Here is a 15,528-nt window from a genome sequence, read left to right as displayed (position 1 = left end):
TGAAGTTTCTTGTGACATTGTGTTTGATGAGACTAACGGCTCTCAAGTAGAGCAAGTTGATCTTGATAAGCTAGATGATGAAGAGGCTTCGTGCGTCGCACTAAGGAACATGTCCATTGGGGATGTATGTCCTAAGGAATCCGAATAGCCTCCACAAGCACAAGATCAACCATCTTCCTCCATGCAAGCATCTCCACCAACTCAAGATGAGGATGAGGCTCAAAATGATGAAGGAGAAGATCAAGAAGTTGAGCCACCTCAAGAGGAGAACAATGATCAAGGGGGAGATACCCATGATCAAGATGAGGAAGATGAACAAGTTCCAAGACCACCACACCCAATAGTCCACCAAGCAATTCAACGAGATCACCCCGTGAACACCATCCTCGGCGATATACAAAAGGGGGTAACTACTCGATCTCGTGTTGCTCATTTCTGTGAACATTACTCTTTTGTTTCCTCTATTGAACCACACAAGGTAGAGGAAGCACTTCAAGATTCGGATTGGGTGGTGGCGATGCAAGAGGAGCTCAACAACTTCACTAGGAATGAGGTATGGCATTTGGTTCCACGTCCTAATCAAAATATTGTAGGAACCAAGTGGGTCTTCCGCAACAAGCAAGATGAGCATGGTGTGGTGACAAGGAACAAAGCCCGACTTGTGGCCAAGGGATACTCATAAGTCGAAGGTTTGGATTTCGGTGAAACCTATGCACCCGTAGCTAGGCTTGAGTCAATTCGCATTTTACTTGCCTATGCTACTTACCATGGCTTTAAGCTTTATCAAATGGATGTGAAAAGTGCCTTCCTCAATGGACCAATCAAGGAAGAGGTCTATGTTGAGCAACCTCCCGGCTTTGAAGATAGTGAGTACCCTAACCATATATATAAACTCTCTAAGGCGCTTTATGGGCTCAAGCAAGCTCCAAGAGCTTGGTATGAATGCCTAAGAGATTTCCTTATCACTAATGGCTTCAAAGTCGGAAAGGCCGATCCTACACTCTTTACTAAAACACTTGAAAATGATTTGTTTGTATGCCAAATTTATGTTGATGATATCATACTTGGGTCTACTAACGAATCTACTTGTGAAGAGTTTAGTAGGATCATGACACAGAAATTCGAGATGTCTATGATGGGGGAGTTGAAGCACTTCTTGGGATTTCAAGTGAAGCAACTCCAAGAGGGCACCTTCATTAGCCAAATGAAGTATATTCAAGACATTCTAAACAAGTTTGGAATGAAGGATGCTAAGCCCATCAAGACACCCATGGGAACCAATGGGCATCTCGACCTCGACACGGGAGGTAAATCCGTAGATCAAAAGGTATATCGGTCGATGATAGGCTCTTTACTCTATTTATGTGCATCTCGACTGGATATTATGCTTTCTGTATGCATGTGTGCAAGATTCCAAGCCGATCCTAAGGAAGCTCACCTTAGGGCCGTAAAATGAATCTTGAGATATTTAGTTTATACTCCTAAGTTTGGGCTTTGGTACCCTAGGGGATCCACATTTGATTTAATTGGTTATTCGGATGCCGATTGGGCGGGGTGTAAAATTAATAGAAAGAGCACATCGGGGACTTGCCAGTTCTTGGGAAGGTCTCTGGTGTCTTGGGCTTCAAAGAAGCAAAATTTCGTAGCTCTTTCTACCGCCGAAGCCGAGTATATTGCCGCAGGCCATTGTTGCGCCCAATTACTTTGGATGAGGCAAACCCTTAGGGACTATGGTTACAAATTAACCAAAGTTCCTCTTTTATGTGATAATGAGAGTGCAATCCGCATGGCGGATAATCCCGTTGAACATAGTCGCACTAAACACATAGCCATTCGGTATCATTTTCTAAGGGATCACCAACAAAAGGGGGATATCGAAATTGCATATATTAACACCAAAGAACAATTAGCCGATATCTTTACCAAGCCACTAGATGAACAAACTTTTAACAAACTTAGGCATGAGCTAAATATTCTTGATTCTCGGAATTTCTTTTGATGTTTTGCACACATAGCTCAATAATATACCTTTGATCATATCTCTTTCATGTGCTATGACTAATGTGTTTTCAAGTGCATTTCCTGCTAAGTCACAGATTGAAAGGGAATTGGAGTCTTCGGCGAAGACAAAGGCTTCCACTCCAGTCCATCAATTTACTCATCCTTCGCCGTCGCTCCGCACAACTCTCCAACTTTGGTATAATCTTCACTCATATGTTATTTACCATAGGGAGAGAAAGTAAAAGGGCTTATATTTCACTCAAGTATCCGTTTTTGGCGATTCATGCCAAAGGGGGAGAAAGTATTAGCCCAAAGCAAAAGGACCGCACCACCACCAATTTTCAAAATTGTGAGTTAAGAAAAGATTTTTCAATTGATGATTTTTCAATTGGTATCTTATTTTTAATAGAATTTCAAATTGCTTTAACCCTTTCAAAACTAATATCTAAAACCCTCTTGAACACTAAGAGGAGGATTTGATTGAGGGGGAGTTTTGTTTAGTCAAAGGAAAAAGCATTTGAAACAGGGGGAGAAAATTTCAAATCTTGAAAATGCTTCTCAAAATCTTACTCATTTGTTCCTTGACTATTTGCAAAAGAACTTTGAAAAGAATTTACAAAAGAATTTGCAAAAACAAAACATGTGGTGCAAGAGTGGTCCAAAATGTTGAAAATGAAAAAGAAATCAATCCATGCGCATCTTATGAGAATATATTGGTTTCATTCCAAACAACCTTTGCACTTACACTTATGCAAACTAGTTCAATTATGCATTTCTATATTTGCTTTGGTTTATATTGGCATCAATCACCAAAAAGGGGGAGATTGAAAGGGAAATAGGCTTACACCTTTTCGTAAATTGATTTTGGTGGTTGAATTGTGCAACACAAATAATTGGACTAACTAGTTTGCTCTAGTCTATAAGTTTTACAGGTGCCAAAGGTTCACAACAAGCCAATAAAAGACCAAAGATGGGTTCAAATAAAGAGAGCTAAAGACATCCCAAAGGAACCCTGGTCTGGCGCACCGGACTGTCCAGTGTGCCACCGGACAGTGTCCGGTGCACCAGGGAACTTGACGCTGAACTCGCTACCTTCGGGAAAATGGGAGGCCGCTCCGCTATAATTCACCGGACTGTCCGGTGTCACACCGGACTGTCCGGTGTGCCAGCGGAGCAACGACTACTTCGCGCCAACGGTCGACTGCAACCACATTAAATGCGCTACAGTGTGTGCCAGAGTCAGAGCACGCGCAGAAGGGGCACCGGACAGTCTACTGGACCTGTCCGGTGCACCACCGGACAGCCCAGAGGCCCCACCAGTCAGAGCTCCAACGGTCAGAACCCAATGGCCGGCTAACGTGGCTGGCGCACCTGACAGTGTCCGGTGCGCCATGCGACAGACAGCCTCCCAACGGCCACTTTTGGTGGTTGGGGCTATAAATACCCCAACCACTCCACCATTCATTGCATCCAAGTTTTCCAACTTCCACACCTTACAAGAGCTATAGCATTCAATACAAGACACACCAAAGAGATCAAATCCTCTCTCAAGTCCTTAGTTCATTCCAAATCAAATAATGACTAGTGAGAGAGTGACTTGTGTTCATTTGAGCTCTTGCACTTGGATTGCTTCTTTTTCTCATTCTTTCTTGTGATCAACTCAATTGTAACCAAGGCAAGAGACATCAATTGTGTGGTGGTCCTTGTGGGGACTTTGTGTCCCGTTTGATTGAGAAGAGAAGCTCACTCGGTCTAAGTGACCGTTTGAGAGAGGGAAAGGGTTGAAAGAGACCCGGTCTTTGTGACCACCTCAACGTGGAGTAGGTTTGCAAGAACCGAACCTCGGTAAAATAAATCCTTGTGTCTCACTCTTCATTTGCTTGCGATTTGTTTTTCGCCCTCTCTCGGACTCGTTCATATTTCTAACGCTAACTCGGCTTGTAGTTGTGCTTAAGTTTATAAATTTCAGATTCGCCCTATTCACCCCCCTCTAGGCGACTTCTAGTCGGGGCAAGAAAAGATTGAACAGAGTTTTTGATGCAATTGGCTTCATATACCCTGATTACTGCTACCCCTTGCGAAGGCAAGGAAAAAAGAGAAAAACTGTCGCTTCGGCCACCACTGTTGTGCTGAAGGGCAAGAAAATAAATGTTTTGACCCACCGGCCACGATATATTGAAACGACCGTAGTGCCTGAATTTGGTGAAGGGACCTCCTCCGCTGCCGAAGCGAAACAAGCTGCTCCCGCAGTTTGGAGCGCTGAAGGATCGATTGTAATTGATAGTCGCCTAGAGGGGGGGTGAACAGGGCGAAACTGAAATTTACAAATATAAACACAACTACAAGCCGGGTTAGCGTTAGTAATAAAGAAATGAGTCCGCGAGAGAGGGCGCAAAACAAATCCCAAGCGAATAAGCAAGTGAGACACAGAGATTTGTTTTACCGAGGTTCGGTTCTTGCAAACCTACTCCCCGTTGAGGAGGCCACAAAGGCCGGGTCTCTTTCAACCCTTCCCTCTCTCAAACGATCCACGGATCGAGTGAGCTTTCTCTTCTCAATCACTTGGAACACAAAGTTCCCACAAGGACCACCACAAGATTGGTGTCTCTTGCCTCAATTACAAGTGAGTTTGTTCGCAATGAAAGAATCAAGAGAGAAGAAAGCAATCCAAGCGCAAGAGCTCGAAAGAACACAAGCAAATCACTCTCTCTAATCACTATGGCGTTGTGTGGAATTTGGAGAGGATTTGATCTCTTTGGTGTGTCTAGAATTGAATGCTAGAGCTCTTGTAGTAGTTGGGAAGTGGAAAACTTGGATGCAATGAATGGTGGGGTGGTTGGGGTATTTATAGCCCCAACCACCAAAAGTGGCCGTTGGGAGGCTGTCTGCTCGATGGCGCACCGGACAGTCCGGTGCACACCGGACAGTCCGGTGCCCCCTGCCACGTCACACTGCCGTTGGATTCTGACCGTTGGAGCTTCTGACTTGTGGGCCCGCCTGGCTGTCCGGTGCACACCGGACAGGTACTGTTTGCTGTCCGGTGTGCCAGTATGGGCGCGCCTGACATCTGCGCGCGCAGAGCGCGCATTAAATGCGTGGCAGAGAGCCGTTGGCGCGGAGATAGCCGTTGCTTCGGAGTCGCACCGGACAGTCCGGTGCACACCGGACAGTCCGGTGAATTTTAGCGGACTAGCCGTTGGAGTTTTCCCGAAGCTGGCGAGTTCCTAAGGCCGCTCCTCCTTGGCGCACCGGACACTGTCCGGTGTACACCGAACAGTCCGGTGAATTATAGCGGAGTCGCCTCTGGAAATTCCTGAAGGTGGCGAGTTTGAGCTGGAGTCCTCTGGTGCACCGGACACTGTCCGGTGTACACCGGACAGTCCGGTGCTCTCAGACCAGAGGGCCTTCGGTTCCCACAATGCTCCTTTGTTGAATCCAAAACTTGGTCTTTTTATTGGCTGAGTGTGAACCTTTTACACCTGTGTAATCTATAAACTTGGGCAAACTTAGTTAGTCCAATTGTTTGTGTTGGGCAATTCAACCACCAAAATTAATTAGGGACTAGGTGTAAGCCTAATTCCCTTTCAATCTCCCCCTTTTTGGTGATTGATGCCAACACAAACCAAAGCAAATATAGAAGTGCATAATTGAACTAGTTTGCATAATGTAAGTGTAAAGGTTGCTTGGAATTGAGCCAATATAAATACTTACAAGATATGCATGGATTGTTTCTTTCTTATAACATTTTGGACCATGTTTGCACCACATGTTTTGTTTTTGCAAACTCTTTTGTAAATCCTTTTCAAAGTTCTTTTGCAAATAGTCAAAGGTGAATGAATAAGATTTTGCAAAGCATTTTCAAGATTTGAAATTTTCCCCCCCTGTTTCAAATGCTTCTCTTTTGACTAAACAAAACTCCCCCTAAATGAGATCCTCCTCTTAGTGTTCAAGAGGGTTTTGATATACCATTTTTGAAATACTACCATACCATTTGAAATTGAAAATATTCAACACTAAGTTTTTGAAATTGGTGGTGGTGCAGTCCTTTTGCTTTGGGCTCATTTCTCCCCCTTTTTGGCATGAATCGCCAAAAACGGAATCATTAGAGCCCTCGAAGTACTATCTTCCCCTTTGGTCATAAATAAATGAGTTAAGATCATACCAAAGACGAAGTCTGGTTCTTTTGCTTTAGGCTCTTACTTTCTTCCCCAAAGACAAAGTCCTTTTGCTTTTGAATTCTCCCCCTAAAGATGGAGAGAAGCGCGGAGTGACGGTGAAGTATGAGTTACGGAGTGGAAGCCTTTGTCTTCGCCGAAGACTCCAAATCCCTTTCAATACACCTATGACTTGGTTTGAAATAGACTTGAAAGCACATTAGTCATAGCATATGAAAGAGACATGATCAAAGGTATATAAAAGAGCAATGTGTGCAATTTAACAAAAGAAGTTCCTAGAATCAAGAATATTGAGCTCATGCCTAAGTTTGTTAAAAGATTGTTCATCAAGGGGCTTGGTAAAGATATCGGCTAATTGATCTTTAGTATTAATGTAAGAAATCTCGATATCTCCCTTTTGTTGATGATCCCTCAAAAAGTGATACCGAATGGCTATGTGTTTAGTGCGGCTATGCTCGACGGGATTGTCGGCCATTTTGATTGCACTCTCATTATCACACAGCAAAGGGACTTTGGTTAATTTGTAACCGTAGTCCCGCAGGGTTTGCCTCATCCAAAGCAATTGCGCGCAACAATGGCCTGCGGCAATATACTCGGCTTCGGCGGTGGAAAGAGCAACCGAATTTTGCTTCTTTGAAGCCCAAGACACCAAGGATCTTCCCAAGAACTGGCAAGTCCCCGATGTGCTCTTCCTATTGATTTTGCACCCCGCCCAATCGGCATCCGAATAACCAATCAAATCAAATGTGGATCCCCGAGGGTACCAAAGCCCAAACTTAGGAGTATAAGCCAAATATCTCAAGATTCGTTTCACGGCCGTAAGGTGAGCTTCCTTAGGGTCGGCTTGGAATCTTGCACACATGCATACGGAAAGCATAATATCCGGTCGAGATGCACATAAATAGAGTAAAGATCCTATCATCGACCGGTATACCTTTTGATCCACGGACTTACCTCCCGTGTCGAGGTCGAGATGCCCATTGGTTCCCATGGGTGTCTTGATGGGCTTGGCATCCTTCATCCCAAACTTGTTTAGAATGTCTTGAGTGTACTTCGTTTGGCTAATGAAGGTGCCCTCTTGGAGTTGCTTCACTTGAAATCCTAGGAAATACTTCAACACCCCCATCATAGACATCTCAAATTTCTGTGTCATGATCCTACTAAACTCTTCACATGTAGATTTGTTAGTAGACCCAAATATAATATCATCAACATAAATTTGGCATACAAACAAATCATTCTCAAGAGTTTTAGTAAAGAGTGTAGGATCGGCCTTTCCGACTTTGAAGCCATTTGCAATAAGGAAATCTCTAAGGCATTCATACCATGCTCTTGGGGCTTGCTTGAGCCCATAAAGCGCCTTAGAGAGCTTATAGACATGGTTAGGATACTCACTGTCTTCAAAGCCGGGAGGTTGCTCAACATAGACCTCTTCCTTGATTGGTCCATTGAGGAAGGCACTTTTCACGTCCATTTGATAAAGCTTAAAGCCATGGTAAGTAGCATAGGCTAATAATATGCGAATTGACTCAAGCCTAGCTACGGGTGCATAGGTTTCACCGAAATCCAAACCTTCGACTTGGGAGTATCCCTTGGCCACAAGTCGGGCTTTATTCCTTGTCACCAAACCATGCTCATCTTGCTTGTTGCGGAAGACCCATTTGGTTCCTACAACATTTTGATTAGGACGTGGAACTAAATGCCATACCTCATTCCTAGTGAAGTTGTTGAGCTCCTCTTGCATCGCCACCACCCAATCCGAATTTTGAAGTGCTTCCTCTACCTTGTGAGGCTCAATAGAGGAAACAAACGAGTAATGTTCACAAAAATGTGCAACACGAGATCTAGTAGTTACCCCCTTATGAATGTCGCCGAGGATGGTGTCGACGGGGTGATCTCGTTGGATTGCTTGGTGGACTCTTGGGTGTGGCGGCCTTTGTTCCTCATCCTCCTTGTCTTCCTCATTTGCATCTCCCCCTTGATCATTGCCATCGTCTTGAGGTGGCTCATTTGCTTGATCTTCTACTTCATCAACTTGAGCCTCATCCTCATTTTGAGTTGGTGGAGATGCTTGCGTGGAGGAGGATGGTTGATCTTGTGCATTTGGAGGCTCTTCGGATTCCTTAGGACACACATCCCCAATGGACATGTTCCTTAGAGCGATGTACGGAGCCTGTTCTTCATCTATCTCATCAAGATCAACTTGCTCTACTTGAGAGCCGTTAGTTTCATCAAACACAACGTCACAAGAAACTTCAACTTGTCCAGTGGACTTGTTAAAGACTCTATATGCCCTTGTGTTTGAGTCATATCCTAGTAAAAAGCCTTCTACAGTCTTAGGAGCAAATTTAGATTTTCTACCTCTTTTAACAAGAATAAAGCATTTGCTACCAAAGACTCTAAAATATGAAATGTTGGGCTTTTTACCGGTTAGGAGTTCATACGATGTCTTCTTGAGGATTCGGTGTAGATACAACCGGTTGATGGCGTAGCAAGCGGTGTTGACCGCCTCCGCCCAAAACCGATCCGAAGTCTTGTACTCATCAAGCATGGTCCTTGCCATGTCCAATAGAGTTCGATTCTTCCTCTCCACTACACCATTTTGTTGTGGGGTGTAGGGAGAAGAGAACTCATGCTTGATGCCCTCCTCCTCAAGAAAGCCTTCAATTTGAGAGTTCTTGAACTCCGTCCCGTTGTCGCTTCTTATTTTCTTGATCCTTAAGCCAAACTCATTTTGAGCCCGTCTCAAGAATCCCTTTAAGGTCTCTTGGGTTTGAGATTTTTCCTGTAAAAAGAATACCCAAGTGAAGCGAGAATAATCATCCACAATAACTAGACAGTACTTACTCCCGCCGATGCTTATGTAAGCGATCGGGCCGAATAGATCCATGTGTAGGAGCTCCAGTGGCCTGTCGGTCGTCATTATGTTCTTATGCGGATGATGGGCTCCAACTTGCTTCCCTGCCTGGCATGCGCTACAAATCCTGTCTTTCTCAAAATGAACATTTGTTAATCCTAAAATGTGTTCTCCCTTTAGAAGTTTGTGAAGATTCTTCATCCCAACATGGGCTAGTCGGCGGTGCCAGAGCCAACCCATGTTAGTCTTAGCAATTAAGCATGTGTCGAGTTCAGCTCTATCAAAATCTACTAAGTATAGCTGACCCTCTAACACACCTTTAAATGCTATTGAATCATCACTTCTTCTAAAGACAGTGACACCTACATCAGTGAAAAGACAGTTGTAGCCCATTTGACACAATTGAGATACAGAAAGCAAATTGTAATCTAATGAATCAACAAGAAAAACATTTGAAATAGAATGGTCAGGAGATATAGCAATTTTACCCAATCCTTTGACCAAACCTTGATTTCCATCCCCGAATGTGATAGCTCGTTAGGGATCTTGGTTTTTCTCATATGAGGAGAACATCCTTTTCTCCCCTGTCATATGGTTTGTGCACCCGCTGTCGATGATCCAACTTGAGCCCCCGGATGCATAAACCTACAAAACAAGTTTAGTTCTTGACTTTAGGTACCCAAATGGTTTTGGGTCCTTTGGCATTAGACACAAGAACTTTGGGTACCCAAACACAAGTCTTTGACCCCTTGTGCTTGCCCCCAACATATTTGGCAACTACCTTGCCGGATTTGTTAGTTAAAACATAAGATGCATCAAAAGTTTTAAATGAAATGTTATGATCATTTGATGCACTAGGAATTTTCTTTCTAGGCAACTTAGCACGGGTTGGTTGCCTAGAGCTAGATGTCTCACCCTTATACATAAAAGCATGATTAGGGCCAGAGTGAGACTTCCTAGAATGAATTCTTCTAATTTTGCTCTCGGGATAACCGGCAGGGTATAAAATGTAACCCTCGTTATCCTGAGGCATGGGAGCCTTGCCTTTTACAAAATTTGACAATCTTTTAGGAGGGGCACTAATTTTGACATTGTCTCCCCTTTGGAAGCCAATGCCATCCTTGATGCCCGGGCGTCTCCCATTATAAAGCATGCTACGAGCAAATTTAAATTTCTCATTTTCTAAGTTGTGCTCGACAATTTTAGCATCTAGTTTTGCTATATGATCATTTTGTTGTTTAATTGAAGCCATATGATCATGAATAGCATTAACATCAACATCTCTACATCTAGTACAAATAGTGACATGCTCAATGGTAGATGTAGATGGTTTGCAAGAATTAAGTTCAACAATCTTAGCATGAAGAATATCATTTTTATCTCTAAGATCGGAAATTGTAACTTTGCAAACATCAAAATCTTTAGCCTTAGCAATTAAATTTTCATTTTCTACTCTAAGGCTAGCAAGAGAAATGTTCAATTCTTCAATCCTAGCAAGCAAATCATCATTATTATCTCTAGGGTTGGGAATTGAAACATTGCAAACATGAGAATCAACCTTAGCTAATAAATTAGCATTTTCATTTCTAAGGTTGTCTATTGTTTCATGGCAAGTGCTTAGCTCACTAGATAATTTTTGACATTTCTCAATTTCTAGAGCGTAAGCATTTTTAACCTTAACATGCTTCTTATTTTCTTTAATAAGGAAGTCCTCTTGGGTGTCCAAGAGATCATCCTTTTCATGGATGGCACTAATCAATTCATTAAGTTTTTCTTTTTGTTGCATGTTGAGGTTGGCAAAAAGAGTACGCAAATTATCTTCCTCATCACTAGCATTATCATCACTAGAGGATTCATATTTAGTGGAGGATTTGGATTTAACCTTCTTTTTGCCGTCCTTTGCCATGAGGCACTTGTGGCCGACGTTGGGGAAGAGAAGCCCTTTGGTGACGGCGATGTTGGCGGCGTCCTCGTCGTCGGAGGAGTCGCTTGAGCTTTCGTCGGAGTCCCACTCCCGACAAACATGGGCATCGCCGCCCTTCTTCTTGTAGTACCTCTTATTCTCCTTTCTTCTTCCCTTCTTGTCGTCGCCTCGGTCACTGTCACTAGATATAGGACATTTAGCAATAAAATGACCGGGCTTACCACACTTGTAGCAAACTTTCTTGGAGCGGGACTTGTAGTCTTTCCCTCTCCTTTGTTTGAGGATTTGGCGGAAGCTCTTGATGACGAGCGCCATTTCCTCATTGTCAAGCTTGGAGGCGTCTATTGGTTGTCGACTTGGGGTAGACTCCTTCTTTTCTTCCGTCGCCTTGAATGCGACGGGTTGAGCCTCGGATGTAGATGGATCATCAAGCTCGTTGATCTTCCTCGAGCCTTCGATCATGCACTCAAAACTTACAAAGTGCCCGATTACTTCTTCGGGGGTCATTTTTGTATATCTAGGATTACCACGAATTAATTGAACTTGAGTAGGGTTAAGGAATATAAGAGATCTTAGAATAACCTTAACCACTTCATGGTCATCCCACTTTACACTCCCGAGGTTGCGCACTTGGTTCACCAAGGTCTTGAGCCGGTTGTACATGTGTTGTGGCTCCTCCCCTTTGCGAAGCCGGAACCGACCGAGCTCCCCCTCGATCGTTTCCCGCTTGGTGATCTTGGTGAGCTCGTCTCCCTCGTGCGCGATTTTGAGCACATCCCAAACCTCCTTGGCACTCTTCAACCCTTGTACTTTGTTATACTCCTCTCTACTTAGTGAGGCGAGGAGTATTGTTGTTGCTTGAGAGTTGAAGTGCTCGATTTGGGCCACCTCATCCTCGTCATAGTCTTTATCCCCTACCGACGGTACCTGTGCACCAAACTCAACAACATCCCATATACTTTTGTGGAGTGAGGTTAGATGAAATCGCATTAAATCACTCCACCTAGCATAATCTTCACCATTAAAAGTTGGTGGTTTGCCTAATGGGACGGAAAGTAGAGGTGCATGTTTAGAAATGCGAGAATAGTGTAGGGGGATCTTACTAAACTTCTTACGCTCTTGGTGTTTAGAAGTTACGGAGGGCGCATCGGAGTCGGAGGTCGATGTTGATGAAGTGTCGGTCTCGTAGTAGACCACTTTCCTCATCCTCTTTTGCTTGTCCCCACTCCGATGCGGCTTGTGGGAAGAAGATTTTTCCTTCTTCTCTTTGTGGTGAGAAGAAGATTTCTTCTCCTTCCCTTTGTTGGAGGAGCTCTTCTTCTTCTTCTCCCTCCTTTTGGTGTGGGACTCTTCCGATGAAGTGCTCCCGTGGCTTGTAGTGGGCTTTTCGCCGGTCTCCATCTCCTTCTTGGCGTGATCTCCCGACATCACTTCGAGCGGTTAGGCTCTAATGAAGCACCGGGCTCTGATACCAATTGATAGTCGCCTAGAGGGGGGGTGAATAGGGCGAAACTGAAATTTACAAATATAAACACAACTACAAGCCGGGTTAGCGTTAGTAATAAAGAAATGAGTCCGCGAGAGAGGGCGCAAAACAAATCCCAAGCGAATAAGCAAGTGAGACACGGAGATTTGTTTTACCGAGGTTCGGTTCTTGCAAACCTACTCCCCGTTGAGGAGGCCACAAAGGCCGGGTCTCTTTCAACCCTTCCCTCTCTCAAACGATCCACGGATCGAGTGAGCTTTCTCTTCTCAATCACTTGGAACACAAAGTTCCCACAAGGACCACCACAAGATTGGTGTCTCTTGCCTCAATTACAAGTGAGTTTGTTCGCAATGAAAGAATCAAGAGAGAAGAAAGCAATCCAAGCGCAAGAGCTCAAAAGAACACAAGTAAATCACTCTCTCTAATCACTATGGCGTTGTGTGGAATTTGGAGAGGATTTGATCTCTTTGGTGTGTCTAGAATTGAATGCTAGAGCTCTTGTAGTAGTTGGGAAGTGAAAAACTTGGATGCAATGAATGGTGGGGTGGTTGGGGTATTTATAGCCCCAACCACCAAAAGTGGCCGTTGGGAGGCTGTCTGCTCGATGGCGCACCGGACAGTCCGGTGCACACCGGACAGTCCGGTGTCCCCTGCCACGTCACACTGCCGTTGGATTCTGACCGTTGGAGCTTCTGACTTGTGGGCCCGCCTGGCTGTCCGGTGCACACCGGACAGGTACTGTTTGCTGTCCGGTGTGCCAGTATGGGCGCGCCTGACATCTGCGCGCGTAGAGCGCGCATTAAATGCGCGGCAGAGAGCAGTTGGCGCGGAGATAGCCGTTGCTTCGGAGTCGCACCGGACAGTCCGGTGCACACCGGACAGTCCGGTGAATTTTAGCGGACTAGCCGTTGGAGTTTTCCCGAAGCTGGCGAGTTCCTAAGGCCGCTCCTCCTTGGCGCACCGGACACTGTCCGGTGTACACCGGACAGTCCGGTGAATTATAGCGGAGTCGCCTCTGGAAATTCCCGAAGGTGGCGAGTTTGAGCTGGAGTCCTCTGGTGCACCGGACACTGTCCGGTGTACACCGGACAGTCCGGTGCTCTCAGACCAGAGGGCCTTCGGTTCCCACAATGCTCCTTTGTTGAATCCAAAACTTGGTCTTTTTATTGGCTGAGTGTGAACCTTTTACACCTGTGTAATCTATAAACTTGGGCAAACTTAGTTAGTCCAATTGTTTGTGTTGGGCAATTCAACCACCAAAATTAATTAGGGACTAGGTGTAAGCCTAATTCCCTTTCAGTAATGCCGAAGGTGCCTATAGTCAGGTCAGCCGAAGCCAAAGATGATGCCGCCAAAGAGCCAGAGTTGGAAAAAACAGTGGTGCTGCCAAAAATTCTGAGACATCCGACAGAGGCAGAACTGCCGAAGGTGACAAAGGCTCCCGCCACAACTCCCAAGAGGAGGAGAATGGCCAGCATGCTAGACGCTGTTGTGGAGGCAACAAGAGCGCTGACTCCCGCTCCTGTGAAGAAAGTTGCCGAAGTTGTTACAACTCATACGGAAACCGAAGCTGGGCCCTCAGTGACTGTTGAGACGAAGCTTGCCACAACTGAGCAGAAGGCCGAAGAAGAATCTCCAGATATTAGCGTAGCTCTGGAGAAAAATGTGGCCAAAGAAGCCAAATCCCCTGCTCCCGAAGCACCGTCCGAAGAACTTGACTATATTATTCGACATACTTCGGGAAAAAGATTATCCGAAGGAGAAGTTTTTGAAGCCAAACACTATGCCCGGGAGCTGAAGTACCCGAAGGGGGCCTTAGTGTTTAACGGCACGGACGAAGATGATTTCCTATACTGCCTCCCGGACAACAAAGAGTTATCCGTCTGCCGGGAGATGGCCAAAAGTATGGGATTTTCGAAGCTCGAAGCTGGCCTCTGCGCCATGACGAAGGCTGACCTCGCGGACAGCCTCACATACAACAGTCTGAAGGTACAGAAGTGAACTTTGGAGCTTATGGACTTGGAAATGAAGTATTTTATTCTCACGCTAATCCTTTATTCTTTCTTGCAGGGCTTAATCATTGGCAACGCCCTGAGGGCGCAAAAGAACGCCGAAGATGAGAGCTGCACTATAGCTCTCAGCAACCTTCGATCAGAGGTCATCAGGTTGAGAAACGAAGCCATGGAGAAAGACAGAATTCTACTTTCATTGGCGGATAAAGCAAAAGAAGATGAAGCAAAATTTAATACTCAATCCGAAGCTTATAAAGCCGAAGTTGAAGATCTTCGTAAAAAACTTGCCGAAGCCAATGAAAATTGTGCGCTCGCAAAGGCTAGCCAAGAAATTAGTGAATGATGGAAGACTAAGCTAGAGAAAAATGTTGAGGAGCTTCACGAATCCAAGGAAAGATGCTTTGAAAAATCCTTGGATTGCATGAATAAATTGAAAACTAGCTTTTCCAAAGTGGGTGCTTATTCTTCTGAGGAAAATTTTATTCGAGGCGACCCCGAGGGCGTTATTGAGTGGATAAGTGGGAAGCCGAAGCTTTCGAGGAGATCCTGAGCGATCGTGGGGATATCTGTGCTTTCTCTGGCGCTTGGGGAATTGCGGTTGTTCTGGAGAAGGCAGGATGTGATCATGTTAAAGCTATAGCCCAGGCCGAAGCCGCCTTCTCCATAGACGACACAAAAGACCCTTCAGTCAAAGCTACTTTGGTGGGCGGAAAATTTTATTCTGATGTCTCGGTGAACGGTGGCCGAGAATTGGCCAACGAAATTATAAAGAAGAATGAAAAAGACACCCATGATGCCCGAGAAGAAGCTAAGCCAGCTGAAGAAGCTACTGAACGCGAAAGGCACATAGGTATTGTTTTTGAATTTTGGCTTTGATACTTACTTTATGGCTTCAAACTAATAGTTTGCCTACTACAACTAAACTGTCACCGCTTGAAAGTCGCCTAGAGGGGGGGTGAATAGGGCAAATCTAAAATTTATAAACTTAAGCACAACTACAAGCCGGGTTAGCGTTAGAAATATAAACGAGTCCGAGAGAGAGGGTGAAAAACAAATCGCGGGCAAATAAAGAG

This window comes from Zea mays, chromosome 1 (genome assembly GCF_902167145.1).
Source record: "Zea mays cultivar B73 chromosome 1, Zm-B73-REFERENCE-NAM-5.0, whole genome shotgun sequence".
NCBI classification, from domain to species: Eukaryota; Viridiplantae; Streptophyta; class Magnoliopsida; order Poales; family Poaceae; genus Zea; species Zea mays.
The sequence above is the reverse complement of the archived record's forward strand: the minus strand, read 5'-3'. Positions refer to the sequence as shown.